This window comes from Mytilus trossulus, chromosome 2 (genome assembly GCF_036588685.1).
Source record: "Mytilus trossulus isolate FHL-02 chromosome 2, PNRI_Mtr1.1.1.hap1, whole genome shotgun sequence".
NCBI classification, from domain to species: Eukaryota; Metazoa; Mollusca; class Bivalvia; order Mytilida; family Mytilidae; genus Mytilus; species Mytilus trossulus.
This window is the reverse complement of record NC_086374.1, coordinates 4,926,609-4,940,656: the sequence shown is the minus strand read 5'-3', so window position 1 is coordinate 4,940,656 and position 14,048 is coordinate 4,926,609. Positions and strand designations below refer to the sequence as shown.

The window sequence follows — 14,048 nt, the reverse complement described above, 5'->3', positions numbered from 1 at the left end:
TCATATTGTAATGAAGAGTCGAAATGGTGTGTCCTTTACATTAAAACTAATAAATTATTTTATCAATAACATACCTACATACTTTCTATAATGCTTAAACTGTACCGTCCGACCTGCATTACGTTATAATCTCACAACGATCACAGATACAATGCTAGAAAAGAAAAAAACAAATGAAACAAATATGTGGTCAAGTGAAGTCTGAAAAAATCTTTTCGTAAAACAAAAATCAAATACAATGTTTGCTACTTTAAAAAAATATAACTTTCTTCTAATGGAAATTTGCGAAATATTCAACAATGAAAATGAATGAAAGGAAAACGATCAGAGAAGAAAGAGACAGTTCTCCACTTTATCAAAAATTTGAAAATAAACATTAAATCTAACTGCATTCAATACTTTAAGGTTTCTATTCTAATTTGCCAATTATTTAACAAGTGTTATTTTTAAACTAGCTATGCAATTAAAATAAAGGTTTCTTCTCTGCACTGTTAGTCACTTTTTGGGACAACTTAAAATGATTTCTCCATATGCATGATATGTGAGATTTTGTCTTGTATAGATCAAATGAATAGTATCACTGGAGTTAAATCAGAATTTAATAAATTGAAGAGAGTCAAATATTGTATGGTGTGGAAAATTTATATAATTATTCAAATTTGGAAAAACAAAACAGCCAATATAATCCCTTTACATGTAAAATTTTCTTCTTTTGTACATTTTAATAAACTCGTCGTAGATACCAGGATTGAAGTTTTGTATTTGCGCCAGACGCACATTTCGTCTACAAAAGACTCATATCAGTCATAATTTGCAAGTGCTCCAATATAACTCAACAACTCATTATTATACTTGCAACGTTTTCAATAAAATAAAATTATGTGCATAAAAACACATAAAAAGGTCAAATATCAAGCTGGCTAAAGTTAAACTGTGATGAGAAATCTCAATGTAGCCTTCATATTTCAAAATCATTTAATCTCTAGTTGAAATATCCAGAGCAAGTGTAATCAATGAAAACAATCATGACATAATAATTCATCTTTTTTTTCTTTTTCAGGTTTTGATTTAAAAATATAAAATCGTTTGATTCAAGGATTTATATAGTAGTCTTGTTTGATTTAACGTATCGTTCAAAGAATAGAAACAGAACAAGACTGACTTACCATGGTAAGGAATAAAATGAATTTACAGCATATGCGTTCCATCAAGTGACGGTCGGTACAGGTGGTACGGGGAAGTATTCATCTTTACATATTCGATGTTGCTTCTGTGTGTAATATATACCCTGCTTAGCCTAATGTTTATGAGCACTGAATGAAAATTGAAATGCAATGAATTAGACCTGTCTTGTAGCAACGGATTTGGGATGAATTTTCATAAAAAAATATATCACATGTCCTGCTAACAAAAAAGAATAAAAAGACAATTATTTGTTTACATTCAACCGGCAAGTTTTTTACCCCAAGATGGTACTCAGAATAAAAAACTTTGTGGCTGCTGATTGGATGATGCAGGGTTAAAATTATTATACTAAAGTTTTCAGGCAAATCACAAGCTCAATGTCCATTTTCATTTGAAAGTAAAGGTAAGAAATAGAATATCATATTACAAAGTTTAAATGATATAATTATAATGCATTCCACATATTTGCAATCTTGTAACCGTTGCTAAATAAGTTCACAATGCTACCCCACTATGAGTAAGTCCCAGGTAGTCTAGTGGTTAGGATTCCGCGCTCTCACCGCGGCGGCCGGGGTTCGATTCCCCGTCTGGGAAGATATTTTTGCGCCTTTTCTCCGGATCGATATTGATATTAATAACGGTATATGCTTCAAACAACTGTTATGTGTACGTGGTCAATGAAAGAAACGGTATATGTTTGTCCTATCGTGCATATATATACTATATGATTTCCTTTTACAACCGATACTTTATATATGTCTTTCTTCAGCTCAATATATAACGCGGCCGACTGATTGAGGTTCAGTACATGAAAATGAATTACAAATGTACTTGCTCAACAAATTTCAATCCCAATACATCTGTTAGAGACATAAACATGATAAAGATAGCCATTTCGTTTTTGATGCAAGACTATTTTAGTAATCAGAGTGGCATGTATATACATGGTATGAAAATACACTACTTAAATTTAATGTTCTATCTTTGTGAAGGGGATGTAGCTCAGTGGTAGAGCGTTCGCTTTGCATGTGAAAGGCCCCGGGTTCGATCCCCGGCATCTCCACTCCTAATTTTTTGTCAATGTAATTGAGTCCAATTAAACTATGTCTTTCGTGCACGGTCAAGTGAAAATGCACAGTAAAACATAAGAGAGCATCTCCGACCTCTCTTAGGACACCTACATGAACACTTGTCCTGCGGTAAAAGGCGGAATTGAAAAAGGAAATATTGATGAAAATCCAGGGACGGGGATGTAGCTCAGTGGTAGAGCGTTCGCTTCGCATGTGAAAGGCCCCGGGTTCGATCCCCGGCATCTCCATATTTTTTGGCCGCAGACAAAAGCGGCATCGAGAAATCAAAGTAATCTCGCCTACACAATGCTGCTTTGCCCTGAAAATCATAAAAGCGCAACGAAATATAAGTGCTGTTTGGACAGCGCACTCGGCACAGATGACTTAAAACTTCAAAATCACTCTTCTTAAAAGGCATGTCTCAAATGCACGCTCAAACATTTCAGGCAAAGCCGAATTAATACCACACTCCCTTTCCCCGACAGGGTTTACTTGTGTCACAATTTTATGTGGATTATAACTTATCGTGAGTCAGAACAAATCGAATGTTAAAGTAAATGATTCCAGCCTGAAACAATGCGTTTTATAGAGTAGCGTCGACAGTCGCCACTATTCGCGGTGATTTCGCTGCCTTTTGCAGTCTTAAGTTATTGGCATTCTATTGTCTATCTAACGCCAGTCGACATTCCCAGTGACGTTGTAACGTACAAAAAGGCATGATTGCTGTTATTGTTGCTCTTTATATGTGTTAAGTTACCCCACTATGAGTAAGTCCCAGGTAGTCTAGTGGTTAGGATTCCGCGCTCTCACCGCGGCGGCCGGGGTTCGATTCCCCGTCTGGGAAGATATTTTTGCGCCTTTTCTCCGGATCGATATTGATATTAATAACGGTATATGCTTCAAACAACTGTTATGTGTACGTGGTCAATGAAAGAAACGGTATATGTTTGTCCTATCGTGCATATATATACTATATGATTTCCTTTTACAACCGATACTTTATATATGTCTTTCTTCAGCTCAATATATAACGCGGCCGACTGATTGAGGTTCAGTACATGAAAATGAATTACAAATGTACTTGCTCAACAAATTTCAATCCCAATACATCTGTTAGAGACATAAACATGATAAAGATAGCCATTTCGTTTTTGATGCAAGACTATTTTAGTAATCAGAGTGGCATGTATATACATGGTATGAAAATACACTACTTAAATTTAATGTTCTATCTTTGTGAAGGGGATGTAGCTCAGTGGTAGAGCGTTCGCTTTGCATGTGAAAGGCCCCGGGTTCGATCCCCGGCATCTCCACTCCTAATTTTTTGTCAATGTAATTGAGTCCAATTAAACTATGTCTTTCGTGCACGGTCAAGTGAAAATGCACAGTAAAACATAAGAGAGCATCTCCGACCTCTCTTAGGACACCTACATGAACACTTGTCCTGCGGTAAAAGGCGGAATTGAAAAAGGAAATATTGATGAAAATCCAGGGACGGGGATGTAGCTCAGTGGTAGAGCGTTCGCTTCGCATGTGAAAGGCCCCGGGTTCGATCCCCGGCATCTCCATATTTTTTGGCCGCAGACAAAAGCGGCATCGAGAAATCAAAGTAATCTCGCCTACACAATGCTGCTTTGCCCTGAAAATCATAAAAGCGCAACGAAATATAAGTGCTGTTTGGACAGCGCACTCGGCACAGATGACTTAAAACTTCAAAATCACTCTTCTTAAAAGGCATGTCTCAAATGCACGCTCAAACATTTCAGGCAAAGCCGAATTAATACCACACTCCCTTTCCCCGACAGGGTTTACTTGTGTCACAATTTTATGTGGATTATAACTTATCGTGAGTCAGAACAAATCGAATGTTAAAGTAAATGATTCCAGCCTGAAACAATGCGTTTTATAGAGTAGCGTCGACAGTCGCCACTATTCGCGGTGATTTCGCTGCCTTTTGCAGTCTTAAGTTATTGGCATTCTATTGTCTATCTAACGCCAGTCGACATTCCCAGTGACGTTGTAACGTACAAAAAGGCATGATTGCTGTTATTGTTGCTCTTTATATGTGTTAAGTTACCCCACTATGAGTAAGTCCCAGGTAGTCTAGTGGTTAGGATTCCGCGCTCTCACCGCGGCGGCCGGGGTTCGATTCCCCGTCTGGGAAGATATTTTTGCGCCTTTTCTCCGGATCGATATTGATATTAATAACGGTATATGCTTCAAACAACTGTTATGTGTACGTGGTCAATGAAAGAAACGGTATATGTTTGTCCTATCGTGCATATATATACTATATGATTTCCTTTTACAACCGATACTTTATATATGTCTTTCTTCAGCTCAATATATAACGCGGCCGACTGATTGAGGTTCAGTACATGAAAATGAATTACAAATGTACTTGCTCAACAAATTTCAATCCCAATACATCTGTTAGAGACATAAACATGATAAAGATAGCCATTTCGTTTTTGATGCAAGACTATTTTAGTAATCAGAGTGGCATGTATATACATGGTATGAAAATACACTACTTAAATTTAATGTTCTATCTTTGTGAAGGGGATGTAGCTCAGTGGTAGAGCGTTCGCTTTGCATGTGAAAGGCCCCGGGTTCGATCCCCGGCATCTCCACTCCTAATTTTTTGTCAATGTAATTGAGTCCAATTAAACTATGTCTTTCGTGCACGGTCAAGTGAAAATGCACAGTAAAACATAAGAGAGCATCTCCGACCTCTCTTAGGACACCTACATGAACACTTGTCCTGCGGTAAAAGGCGGAATTGAAAAAGGAAATATTGATGAAAATCCAGGGACGGGGATGTAGCTCAGTGGTAGAGCGTTCGCTTCGCATGTGAAAGGCCCCGGGTTCGATCCCCGGCATCTCCATATTTTTTGGCCGCAGACAAAAGCGGCATCGAGAAATCAAAGTAATCTCGCCTACACAATGCTGCTTTGCCCTGAAAATCATAAAAGCGCAACGAAATATAAGTGCTGTTTGGACAGCGCACTCGGCACAGATGACTTAAAACTTCAAAATCACTCTTCTTAAAAGGCATGTCTCAAATGCACGCTCAAACATTTCAGGCAAAGCCGAATTAATACCACACTCCCTTTCCCCGACAGGGTTTACTTGTGTCACAATTTTATGTGGATTATAACTTATCGTGAGTCAGAACAAATCGAATGTTAAAGTAAATGATTCCAGCCTGAAACAATGCGTTTTATAGAGTAGCGTCGACAGTCGCCACTATTCGCGGTGATTTCGCTGCCTTTTGCAGTCTTAAGTTATTGGCATTCTATTGTCTATCTAACGCCAGTCGACATTCCCAGTGACGTTGTAACGTACAAAAAGGCATGATTGCTGTTATTGTTGCTCTTTATATGTGTTAAGTTACCCCACTATGAGTAAGTCCCAGGTAGTCTAGTGGTTAGGATTCCGCGCTCTCACCGCGGCGGCCGGGGTTCGATTCCCCGTCTGGGAAGATATTTTTGCGCCTTTTCTCCGGATCGATATTGATATTAATAACGGTATATGCTTCAAACAACTGTTATGTGTACGTGGTCAATGAAAGAAACGGTATATGTTTGTCCTATCGTGCATATATATACTATATGATTTCCTTTTACAACCGATACTTTATATATGTCTTTCTTCAGCTCAATATATAACGCGGCCGACTGATTGAGGTTCAGTACATGAAAATGAATTACAAATGTACTTGCTCAACAAATTTCAATCCCAATACATCTGTTAGAGACATAAACATGATAAAGATAGCCATTTCGTTTTTGATGCAAGACTATTTTAGTAATCAGAGTGGCATGTATATACATGGTATGAAAATACACTACTTAAATTTAATGTTCTATCTTTGTGAAGGGGATGTAGCTCAGTGGTAGAGCGTTCGCTTTGCATGTGAAAGGCCCCGGGTTCGATCCCCGGCATCTCCACTCCTAATTTTTTGTCAATGTAATTGAGTCCAATTAAACTATGTCTTTCGTGCACGGTCAAGTGAAAATGCACAGTAAAACATAAGAGAGCATCTCCGACCTCTCTTAGGACACCTACATGAACACTTGTCCTGCGGTAAAAGGCGGAATTGAAAAAGGAAATATTGATGAAAATCCAGGGACGGGGATGTAGCTCAGTGGTAGAGCGTTCGCTTCGCATGTGAAAGGCCCCGGGTTCGATCCCCGGCATCTCCATATTTTTTGGCCGCAGACAAAAGCGGCATCGAGAAATCAAAGTAATCTCGCCTACACAATGCTGCTTTGCCCTGAAAATCATAAAAGCGCAACGAAATATAAGTGCTGTTTGGACAGCGCACTCGGCACAGATGACTTAAAACTTCAAAATCACTCTTCTTAAAAGGCATGTCTCAAATGCACGCTCAAACATTTCAGGCAAAGCCGAATTAATACCACACTCCCTTTCCCCGACAGGGTTTACTTGTGTCACAATTTTATGTGGATTATAACTTATCGTGAGTCAGAACAAATCGAATGTTAAAGTAAATGATTCCAGCCTGAAACAATGCGTTTTATAGAGTAGCGTCGACAGTCGCCACTATTCGCGGTGATTTCGCTGCCTTTTGCAGTCTTAAGTTATTGGCATTCTATTGTCTATCTAACGCCAGTCGACATTCCCAGTGACGTTGTAACGTACAAAAAGGCATGATTGCTGTTATTGTTGCTCTTTATATGTGTTAAGTTACCCCACTATGAGTAAGTCCCAGGTAGTCTAGTGGTTAGGATTCCGCGCTCTCACCGCGGCGGCCGGGGTTCGATTCCCCGTCTGGGAAGATATTTTTGCGCCTTTTCTCCGGATCGATATTGATATTAATAACGGTATATGCTTCAAACAACTGTTATGTGTACGTGGTCAATGAAAGAAACGGTATATGTTTGTCCTATCGTGCATATATATACTATATGATTTCCTTTTACAACCGATACTTTATATATGTCTTTCTTCAGCTCAATATATAACGCGGCCGACTGATTGAGGTTCAGTACATGAAAATGAATTACAAATGTACTTGCTCAACAAATTTCAATCCCAATACATCTGTTAGAGACATAAACATGATAAAGATAGCCATTTCGTTTTTGATGCAAGACTATTTTAGTAATCAGAGTGGCATGTATATACATGGTATGAAAATACACTACTTAAATTTAATGTTCTATCTTTGTGAAGGGGATGTAGCTCAGTGGTAGAGCGTTCGCTTTGCATGTGAAAGGCCCCGGGTTCGATCCCCGGCATCTCCACTCCTAATTTTTTGTCAATGTAATTGAGTCCAATTAAACTATGTCTTTCGTGCACGGTCAAGTGAAAATGCACAGTAAAACATAAGAGAGCATCTCCGACCTCTCTTAGGACACCTACATGAACACTTGTCCTGCGGTAAAAGGCGGAATTGAAAAAGGAAATATTGATGAAAATCCAGGGACGGGGATGTAGCTCAGTGGTAGAGCGTTCGCTTCGCATGTGAAAGGCCCCGGGTTCGATCCCCGGCATCTCCATATTTTTTGGCCGCAGACAAAAGCGGCATCGAGAAATCAAAGTAATCTCGCCTACACAATGCTGCTTTGCCCTGAAAATCATAAAAGCGCAACGAAATATAAGTGCTGTTTGGACAGCGCACTCGGCACAGATGACTTAAAACTTCAAAATCACTCTTCTTAAAAGGCATGTCTCAAATGCACGCTCAAACATTTCAGGCAAAGCCGAATTAATACCACACTCCCTTTCCCCGACAGGGTTTACTTGTGTCACAATTTTATGTGGATTATAACTTATCGTGAGTCAGAACAAATCGAATGTTAAAGTAAATGATTCCAGCCTGAAACAATGCGTTTTATAGAGTAGCGTCGACAGTCGCCACTATTCGCGGTGATTTCGCTGCCTTTTGCAGTCTTAAGTTATTGGCATTCTATTGTCTATCTAACGCCAGTCGACATTCCCAGTGACGTTGTAACGTACAAAAAGGCATGATTGCTGTTATTGTTGCTCTTTATATGTGTTAAGTTACCCCACTATGAGTAAGTCCCAGGTAGTCTAGTGGTTAGGATTCCGCGCTCTCACCGCGGCGGCCGGGGTTCGATTCCCCGTCTGGGAAGATATTTTTGCGCCTTTTCTCCGGATCGATATTGATATTAATAACGGTATATGCTTCAAACAACTGTTATGTGTACGTGGTCAATGAAAGAAACGGTATATGTTTGTCCTATCGTGCATATATATACTATATGATTTCCTTTTACAACCGATACTTTATATATGTCTTTCTTCAGCTCAATATATAACGCGGCCGACTGATTGAGGTTCAGTACATGAAAATGAATTACAAATGTACTTGCTCAACAAATTTCAATCCCAATACATCTGTTAGAGACATAAACATGATAAAGATAGCCATTTCGTTTTTGATGCAAGACTATTTTAGTAATCAGAGTGGCATGTATATACATGGTATGAAAATACACTACTTAAATTTAATGTTCTATCTTTGTGAAGGGGATGTAGCTCAGTGGTAGAGCGTTCGCTTTGCATGTGAAAGGCCCCGGGTTCGATCCCCGGCATCTCCACTCCTAATTTTTTGTCAATGTAATTGAGTCCAATTAAACTATGTCTTTCGTGCACGGTCAAGTGAAAATGCACAGTAAAACATAAGAGAGCATCTCCGACCTCTCTTAGGACACCTACATGAACACTTGTCCTGCGGTAAAAGGCGGAATTGAAAAAGGAAATATTGATGAAAATCCAGGGACGGGGATGTAGCTCAGTGGTAGAGCGTTCGCTTCGCATGTGAAAGGCCCCGGGTTCGATCCCCGGCATCTCCATATTTTTTGGCCGCAGACAAAAGCGGCATCGAGAAATCAAAGTAATCTCGCCTACACAATGCTGCTTTGCCCTGAAAATCATAAAAGCGCAACGAAATATAAGTGCTGTTTGGACAGCGCACTCGGCACAGATGACTTAAAACTTCAAAATCACTCTTCTTAAAAGGCATGTCTCAAATGCACGCTCAAACATTTCAGGCAAAGCCGAATTAATACCACACTCCCTTTCCCCGACAGGGTTTACTTGTGTCACAATTTTATGTGGATTATAACTTATCGTGAGTCAGAACAAATCGAATGTTAAAGTAAATGATTCCAGCCTGAAACAATGCGTTTTATAGAGTAGCGTCGACAGTCGCCACTATTCGCGGTGATTTCGCTGCCTTTTGCAGTCTTAAGTTATTGGCATTCTATTGTCTATCTAACGCCAGTCGACATTCCCAGTGACGTTGTAACGTACAAAAAGGCATGATTGCTGTTATTGTTGCTCTTTATATGTGTTAAGTTACCCCACTATGAGTAAGTCCCAGGTAGTCTAGTGGTTAGGATTCCGCGCTCTCACCGCGGCGGCCGGGGTTCGATTCCCCGTCTGGGAAGATATTTTTGCGCCTTTTCTCCGGATCGATATTGATATTAATAACGGTATATGCTTCAAACAACTGTTATGTGTACGTGGTCAATGAAAGAAACGGTATATGTTTGTCCTATCGTGCATATATATACTATATGATTTCCTTTTACAACCGATACTTTATATATGTCTTTCTTCAGCTCAATATATAACGCGGCCGACTGATTGAGGTTCAGTACATGAAAATGAATTACAAATGTACTTGCTCAACAAATTTCAATCCCAATACATCTGTTAGAGACATAAACATGATAAAGATAGCCATTTCGTTTTTGATGCAAGACTATTTTAGTAATCAGAGTGGCATGTATATACATGGTATGAAAATACACTACTTAAATTTAATGTTCTATCTTTGTGAAGGGGATGTAGCTCAGTGGTAGAGCGTTCGCTTTGCATGTGAAAGGCCCCGGGTTCGATCCCCGGCATCTCCACTCCTAATTTTTTGTCAATGTAATTGAGTCCAATTAAACTATGTCTTTCGTGCACGGTCAAGTGAAAATGCACAGTAAAACATAAGAGAGCATCTCCGACCTCTCTTAGGACACCTACATGAACACTTGTCCTGCGGTAAAAGGCGGAATTGAAAAAGGAAATATTGATGAAAATCCAGGGACGGGGATGTAGCTCAGTGGTAGAGCGTTCGCTTCGCATGTGAAAGGCCCCGGGTTCGATCCCCGGCATCTCCATATTTTTTGGCCGCAGACAAAAGCGGCATCGAGAAATCAAAGTAATCTCGCCTACACAATGCTGCTTTGCCCTGAAAATCATAAAAGCGCAACGAAATATAAGTGCTGTTTGGACAGCGCACTCGGCACAGATGACTTAAAACTTCAAAATCACTCTTCTTAAAAGGCATGTCTCAAATGCACGCTCAAACATTTCAGGCAAAGCCGAATTAATACCACACTCCCTTTCCCCGACAGGGTTTACTTGTGTCACAATTTTATGTGGATTATAACTTATCGTGAGTCAGAACAAATCGAATGTTAAAGTAAATGATTCCAGCCTGAAACAATGCGTTTTATAGAGTAGCGTCGACAGTCGCCACTATTCGCGGTGATTTCGCTGCCTTTTGCAGTCTTAAGTTATTGGCATTCTATTGTCTATCTAACGCCAGTCGACATTCCCAGTGACGTTGTAACGTACAAAAAGGCATGATTGCTGTTATTGTTGCTCTTTATATGTGTTAAGTTACCCCACTATGAGTAAGTCCCAGGTAGTCTAGTGGTTAGGATTCCGCGCTCTCACCGCGGCGGCCGGGGTTCGATTCCCCGTCTGGGAAGATATTTTTGCGCCTTTTCTCCGGATCGATATTGATATTAATAACGGTATATGCTTCAAACAACTGTTATGTGTACGTGGTCAATGAAAGAAACGGTATATGTTTGTCCTATCGTGCATATATATACTATATGATTTCCTTTTACAACCGATACTTTATATATGTCTTTCTTCAGCTCAATATATAACGCGGCCGACTGATTGAGGTTCAGTACATGAAAATGAATTACAAATGTACTTGCTCAACAAATTTCAATCCCAATACATCTGTTAGAGACATAAACATGATAAAGATAGCCATTTCGTTTTTGATGCAAGACTATTTTAGTAATCAGAGTGGCATGTATATACATGGTATGAAAATACACTACTTAAATTTAATGTTCTATCTTTGTGAAGGGGATGTAGCTCAGTGGTAGAGCGTTCGCTTTGCATGTGAAAGGCCCCGGGTTCGATCCCCGGCATCTCCACTCCTAATTTTTTGTCAATGTAATTGAGTCCAATTAAACTATGTCTTTCGTGCACGGTCAAGTGAAAATGCACAGTAAAACATAAGAGAGCATCTCCGACCTCTCTTAGGACACCTACATGAACACTTGTCCTGCGGTAAAAGGCGGAATTGAAAAAGGAAATATTGATGAAAATCCAGGGACGGGGATGTAGCTCAGTGGTAGAGCGTTCGCTTCGCATGTGAAAGGCCCCGGGTTCGATCCCCGGCATCTCCATATTTTTTGGCCGCAGACAAAAGCGGCATCGAGAAATCAAAGTAATCTCGCCTACACAATGCTGCTTTGCCCTGAAAATCATAAAAGCGCAACGAAATATAAGTGCTGTTTGGACAGCGCACTCGGCACAGATGACTTAAAACTTCAAAATCACTCTTCTTAAAAGGCATGTCTCAAATGCACGCTCAAACATTTCAGGCAAAGCCGAATTAATACCACACTCCCTTTCCCCGACAGGGTTTACTTGTGTCACAATTTTATGTGGATTATAACTTATCGTGAGTCAGAACAAATCGAATGTTAAAGTAAATGATTCCAGCCTGAAACAATGCGTTTTATAGAGTAGCGTCGACAGTCGCCACTATTCGCGGTGATTTCGCTGCCTTTTGCAGTCTTAAGTTATTGGCATTCTATTGTCTATCTAACGCCAGTCGACATTCCCAGTGACGTTGTAACGTACAAAAAGGCATGATTGCTGTTATTGTTGCTCTTTATATGTGTTAAGTTACCCCACTATGAGTAAGTCCCAGGTAGTCTAGTGGTTAGGATTCCGCGCTCTCACCGCGGCGGCCGGGGTTCGATTCCCCGTCTGGGAAGATATTTTTGCGCCTTTTCTCCGGATCGATATTGATATTAATAACGGTATATGCTTCAAACAACTGTTATGTGTACGTGGTCAATGAAAGAAACGGTATATGTTTGTCCTATCGTGCATATATATACTATATGATTTCCTTTTACAACCGATACTTTATATATGTCTTTCTTCAGCTCAATATATAACGCGGCCGACTGATTGAGGTTCAGTACATGAAAATGAATTACAAATGTACTTGCTCAACAAATTTCAATCCCAATACATCTGTTAGAGACATAAACATGATAAAGATAGCCATTTCGTTTTTGATGCAAGACTATTTTAGTAATCAGAGTGGCATGTATATACATGGTATGAAAATACACTACTTAAATTTAATGTTCTATCTTTGTGAAGGGGATGTAGCTCAGTGGTAGAGCGTTCGCTTTGCATGTGAAAGGCCCCGGGTTCGATCCCCGGCATCTCCACTCCTAATTTTTTGTCAATGTAATTGAGTCCAATTAAACTATGTCTTTCGTGCACGGTCAAGTGAAAATGCACAGTAAAACATAAGAGAGCATCTCCGACCTCTCTTAGGACACCTACATGAACACTTGTCCTGCGGTAAAAGGCGGAATTGAAAAAGGAAATATTGATGAAAATCCAGGGACGGGGATGTAGCTCAGTGGTAGAGCGTTCGCTTCGCATGTGAAAGGCCCCGGGTTCGATCCCCGGCATCTCCATATTTTTTGGCCGCAGACAAAAGCGGCATCGAGAAATCAAAGTAATCTCGCCTACACAATGCTGCTTTGCCCTGAAAATCATAAAAGCGCAACGAAATATAAGTGCTGTTTGGACAGCGCACTCGGCACAGATGACTTAAAACTTCAAAATCACTCTTCTTAAAAGGCATGTCTCAAATGCACGCTCAAACATTTCAGGCAAAGCCGAATTAATACCACACTCCCTTTCCCCGACAGGGTTTACTTGTGTCACAATTTTATGTGGATTATAACTTATCGTGAGTCAGAACAAATCGAATGTTAAAGTAAATGATTCCAGCCTGAAACAATGCGTTTTATAGAGTAGCGTCGACAGTCGCCACTATTCGCGGTGATTTCGCTGCCTTTTGCAGTCTTAAGTTATTGGCATTCTATTGTCTATCTAACGCCAGTCGACATTCCCAGTGACGTTGTAACGTACAAAAAGGCATGATTGCTGTTATTGTTGCTCTTTATATGTGTTAAGTTACCCCACTATGAGTAAGTCCCAGGTAGTCTAGTGGTTAGGATTCCGCGCTCTCACCGCGGCGGCCGGGGTTCGATTCCCCGTCTGGGAAGATATTTTTGCGCCTTTTCTCCGGATCGATATTGATATTAATAACGGTATATGCTTCAAACAACTGTTATGTGTACGTGGTCAATGAAAGAAACGGTATATGTTTGTCCTATCGTGCATATATATACTATATGATTTCCTTTTACAACCGATACTTTATATATGTCTTTCTTCAGCTCAATATATAACGCGGCCGACTGATTGAGGTTCAGTACATGAAAATGAATTACAAATGTACTTGCTCAACAAATTTCAATCCCAATACATCTGTTAGAGACATAAACATGATAAAGATAGCCATTTCGTTTTTGATGCAAGACTATTTTAGTAATCAGAGTGGCATGTATATACATGGTATGAAAATACACTACTTAAATTTAATGTTCTATC

General features: G+C 39.8%; 28 non-coding genes across 28 annotated transcripts; all 28 read left to right on the top strand.

Moving 5' to 3' along the window:
- Positions 1–1,707: 1,707 nt before the first annotated feature.
- Positions 1,708–1,779, top strand: Trnae-cuc (transfer RNA glutamic acid (anticodon CUC)). The gene has a single exon. It is a non-coding gene; the product is annotated as a tRNA-Glu (tRNA).
- Positions 1,780–2,176: 397 nt separating this feature from the next.
- Trnaa-ugc (transfer RNA alanine (anticodon UGC)) lies at positions 2,177–2,248 on the top strand. Its single transcript has one exon. It is a non-coding gene; the product is annotated as a tRNA-Ala (tRNA).
- A 183-nt stretch (positions 2,249–2,431) lies between these two features.
- Trnaa-cgc (transfer RNA alanine (anticodon CGC)) lies at positions 2,432–2,503 on the top strand. Its single transcript has one exon. It is a non-coding gene; the product is annotated as a tRNA-Ala (tRNA).
- A 524-nt stretch (positions 2,504–3,027) lies between these two features.
- Positions 3,028–3,099, top strand: Trnae-cuc (transfer RNA glutamic acid (anticodon CUC)). The gene has a single exon. It is a non-coding gene; the product is annotated as a tRNA-Glu (tRNA).
- A 397-nt stretch (positions 3,100–3,496) lies between these two features.
- Trnaa-ugc (transfer RNA alanine (anticodon UGC)) lies at positions 3,497–3,568 on the top strand. The gene has a single exon. It is a non-coding gene; the product is annotated as a tRNA-Ala (tRNA).
- Positions 3,569–3,751: 183 nt separating this feature from the next.
- On the top strand, positions 3,752–3,823 carry Trnaa-cgc (transfer RNA alanine (anticodon CGC)). The gene has a single exon. It is a non-coding gene; the product is annotated as a tRNA-Ala (tRNA).
- A 524-nt stretch (positions 3,824–4,347) lies between these two features.
- Trnae-cuc (transfer RNA glutamic acid (anticodon CUC)) lies at positions 4,348–4,419 on the top strand. The gene has a single exon. It is a non-coding gene; the product is annotated as a tRNA-Glu (tRNA).
- A 397-nt stretch (positions 4,420–4,816) lies between these two features.
- Trnaa-ugc (transfer RNA alanine (anticodon UGC)) lies at positions 4,817–4,888 on the top strand. The gene has a single exon. It is a non-coding gene; the product is annotated as a tRNA-Ala (tRNA).
- Positions 4,889–5,071: 183 nt separating this feature from the next.
- On the top strand, positions 5,072–5,143 carry Trnaa-cgc (transfer RNA alanine (anticodon CGC)). Its single transcript has one exon. It is a non-coding gene; the product is annotated as a tRNA-Ala (tRNA).
- Positions 5,144–5,667: 524 nt separating this feature from the next.
- Trnae-cuc (transfer RNA glutamic acid (anticodon CUC)) lies at positions 5,668–5,739 on the top strand. Its single transcript has one exon. It is a non-coding gene; the product is annotated as a tRNA-Glu (tRNA).
- Positions 5,740–6,136: 397 nt separating this feature from the next.
- Positions 6,137–6,208, top strand: Trnaa-ugc (transfer RNA alanine (anticodon UGC)). Its single transcript has one exon. It is a non-coding gene; the product is annotated as a tRNA-Ala (tRNA).
- A 183-nt stretch (positions 6,209–6,391) lies between these two features.
- On the top strand, positions 6,392–6,463 carry Trnaa-cgc (transfer RNA alanine (anticodon CGC)). Its single transcript has one exon. It is a non-coding gene; the product is annotated as a tRNA-Ala (tRNA).
- A 524-nt stretch (positions 6,464–6,987) lies between these two features.
- Trnae-cuc (transfer RNA glutamic acid (anticodon CUC)) lies at positions 6,988–7,059 on the top strand. The gene has a single exon. It is a non-coding gene; the product is annotated as a tRNA-Glu (tRNA).
- A 397-nt stretch (positions 7,060–7,456) lies between these two features.
- Trnaa-ugc (transfer RNA alanine (anticodon UGC)) lies at positions 7,457–7,528 on the top strand. Its single transcript has one exon. It is a non-coding gene; the product is annotated as a tRNA-Ala (tRNA).
- A 183-nt stretch (positions 7,529–7,711) lies between these two features.
- Trnaa-cgc (transfer RNA alanine (anticodon CGC)) lies at positions 7,712–7,783 on the top strand. Its single transcript has one exon. It is a non-coding gene; the product is annotated as a tRNA-Ala (tRNA).
- Positions 7,784–8,307: 524 nt separating this feature from the next.
- On the top strand, positions 8,308–8,379 carry Trnae-cuc (transfer RNA glutamic acid (anticodon CUC)). The gene has a single exon. It is a non-coding gene; the product is annotated as a tRNA-Glu (tRNA).
- Positions 8,380–8,776: 397 nt separating this feature from the next.
- Trnaa-ugc (transfer RNA alanine (anticodon UGC)) lies at positions 8,777–8,848 on the top strand. Its single transcript has one exon. It is a non-coding gene; the product is annotated as a tRNA-Ala (tRNA).
- A 183-nt stretch (positions 8,849–9,031) lies between these two features.
- Positions 9,032–9,103, top strand: Trnaa-cgc (transfer RNA alanine (anticodon CGC)). Its single transcript has one exon. It is a non-coding gene; the product is annotated as a tRNA-Ala (tRNA).
- Positions 9,104–9,627: 524 nt separating this feature from the next.
- Positions 9,628–9,699, top strand: Trnae-cuc (transfer RNA glutamic acid (anticodon CUC)). The gene has a single exon. It is a non-coding gene; the product is annotated as a tRNA-Glu (tRNA).
- Positions 9,700–10,096: 397 nt separating this feature from the next.
- Positions 10,097–10,168, top strand: Trnaa-ugc (transfer RNA alanine (anticodon UGC)). The gene has a single exon. It is a non-coding gene; the product is annotated as a tRNA-Ala (tRNA).
- A 183-nt stretch (positions 10,169–10,351) lies between these two features.
- On the top strand, positions 10,352–10,423 carry Trnaa-cgc (transfer RNA alanine (anticodon CGC)). The gene has a single exon. It is a non-coding gene; the product is annotated as a tRNA-Ala (tRNA).
- Positions 10,424–10,947: 524 nt separating this feature from the next.
- On the top strand, positions 10,948–11,019 carry Trnae-cuc (transfer RNA glutamic acid (anticodon CUC)). Its single transcript has one exon. It is a non-coding gene; the product is annotated as a tRNA-Glu (tRNA).
- A 397-nt stretch (positions 11,020–11,416) lies between these two features.
- Trnaa-ugc (transfer RNA alanine (anticodon UGC)) lies at positions 11,417–11,488 on the top strand. The gene has a single exon. It is a non-coding gene; the product is annotated as a tRNA-Ala (tRNA).
- Positions 11,489–11,671: 183 nt separating this feature from the next.
- Positions 11,672–11,743, top strand: Trnaa-cgc (transfer RNA alanine (anticodon CGC)). Its single transcript has one exon. It is a non-coding gene; the product is annotated as a tRNA-Ala (tRNA).
- A 524-nt stretch (positions 11,744–12,267) lies between these two features.
- Trnae-cuc (transfer RNA glutamic acid (anticodon CUC)) lies at positions 12,268–12,339 on the top strand. The gene has a single exon. It is a non-coding gene; the product is annotated as a tRNA-Glu (tRNA).
- Positions 12,340–12,736: 397 nt separating this feature from the next.
- Trnaa-ugc (transfer RNA alanine (anticodon UGC)) lies at positions 12,737–12,808 on the top strand. Its single transcript has one exon. It is a non-coding gene; the product is annotated as a tRNA-Ala (tRNA).
- A 183-nt stretch (positions 12,809–12,991) lies between these two features.
- Trnaa-cgc (transfer RNA alanine (anticodon CGC)) lies at positions 12,992–13,063 on the top strand. The gene has a single exon. It is a non-coding gene; the product is annotated as a tRNA-Ala (tRNA).
- A 524-nt stretch (positions 13,064–13,587) lies between these two features.
- On the top strand, positions 13,588–13,659 carry Trnae-cuc (transfer RNA glutamic acid (anticodon CUC)). The gene has a single exon. It is a non-coding gene; the product is annotated as a tRNA-Glu (tRNA).
- The last annotated feature ends 389 nt before the right edge of the window (positions 13,660–14,048 follow it).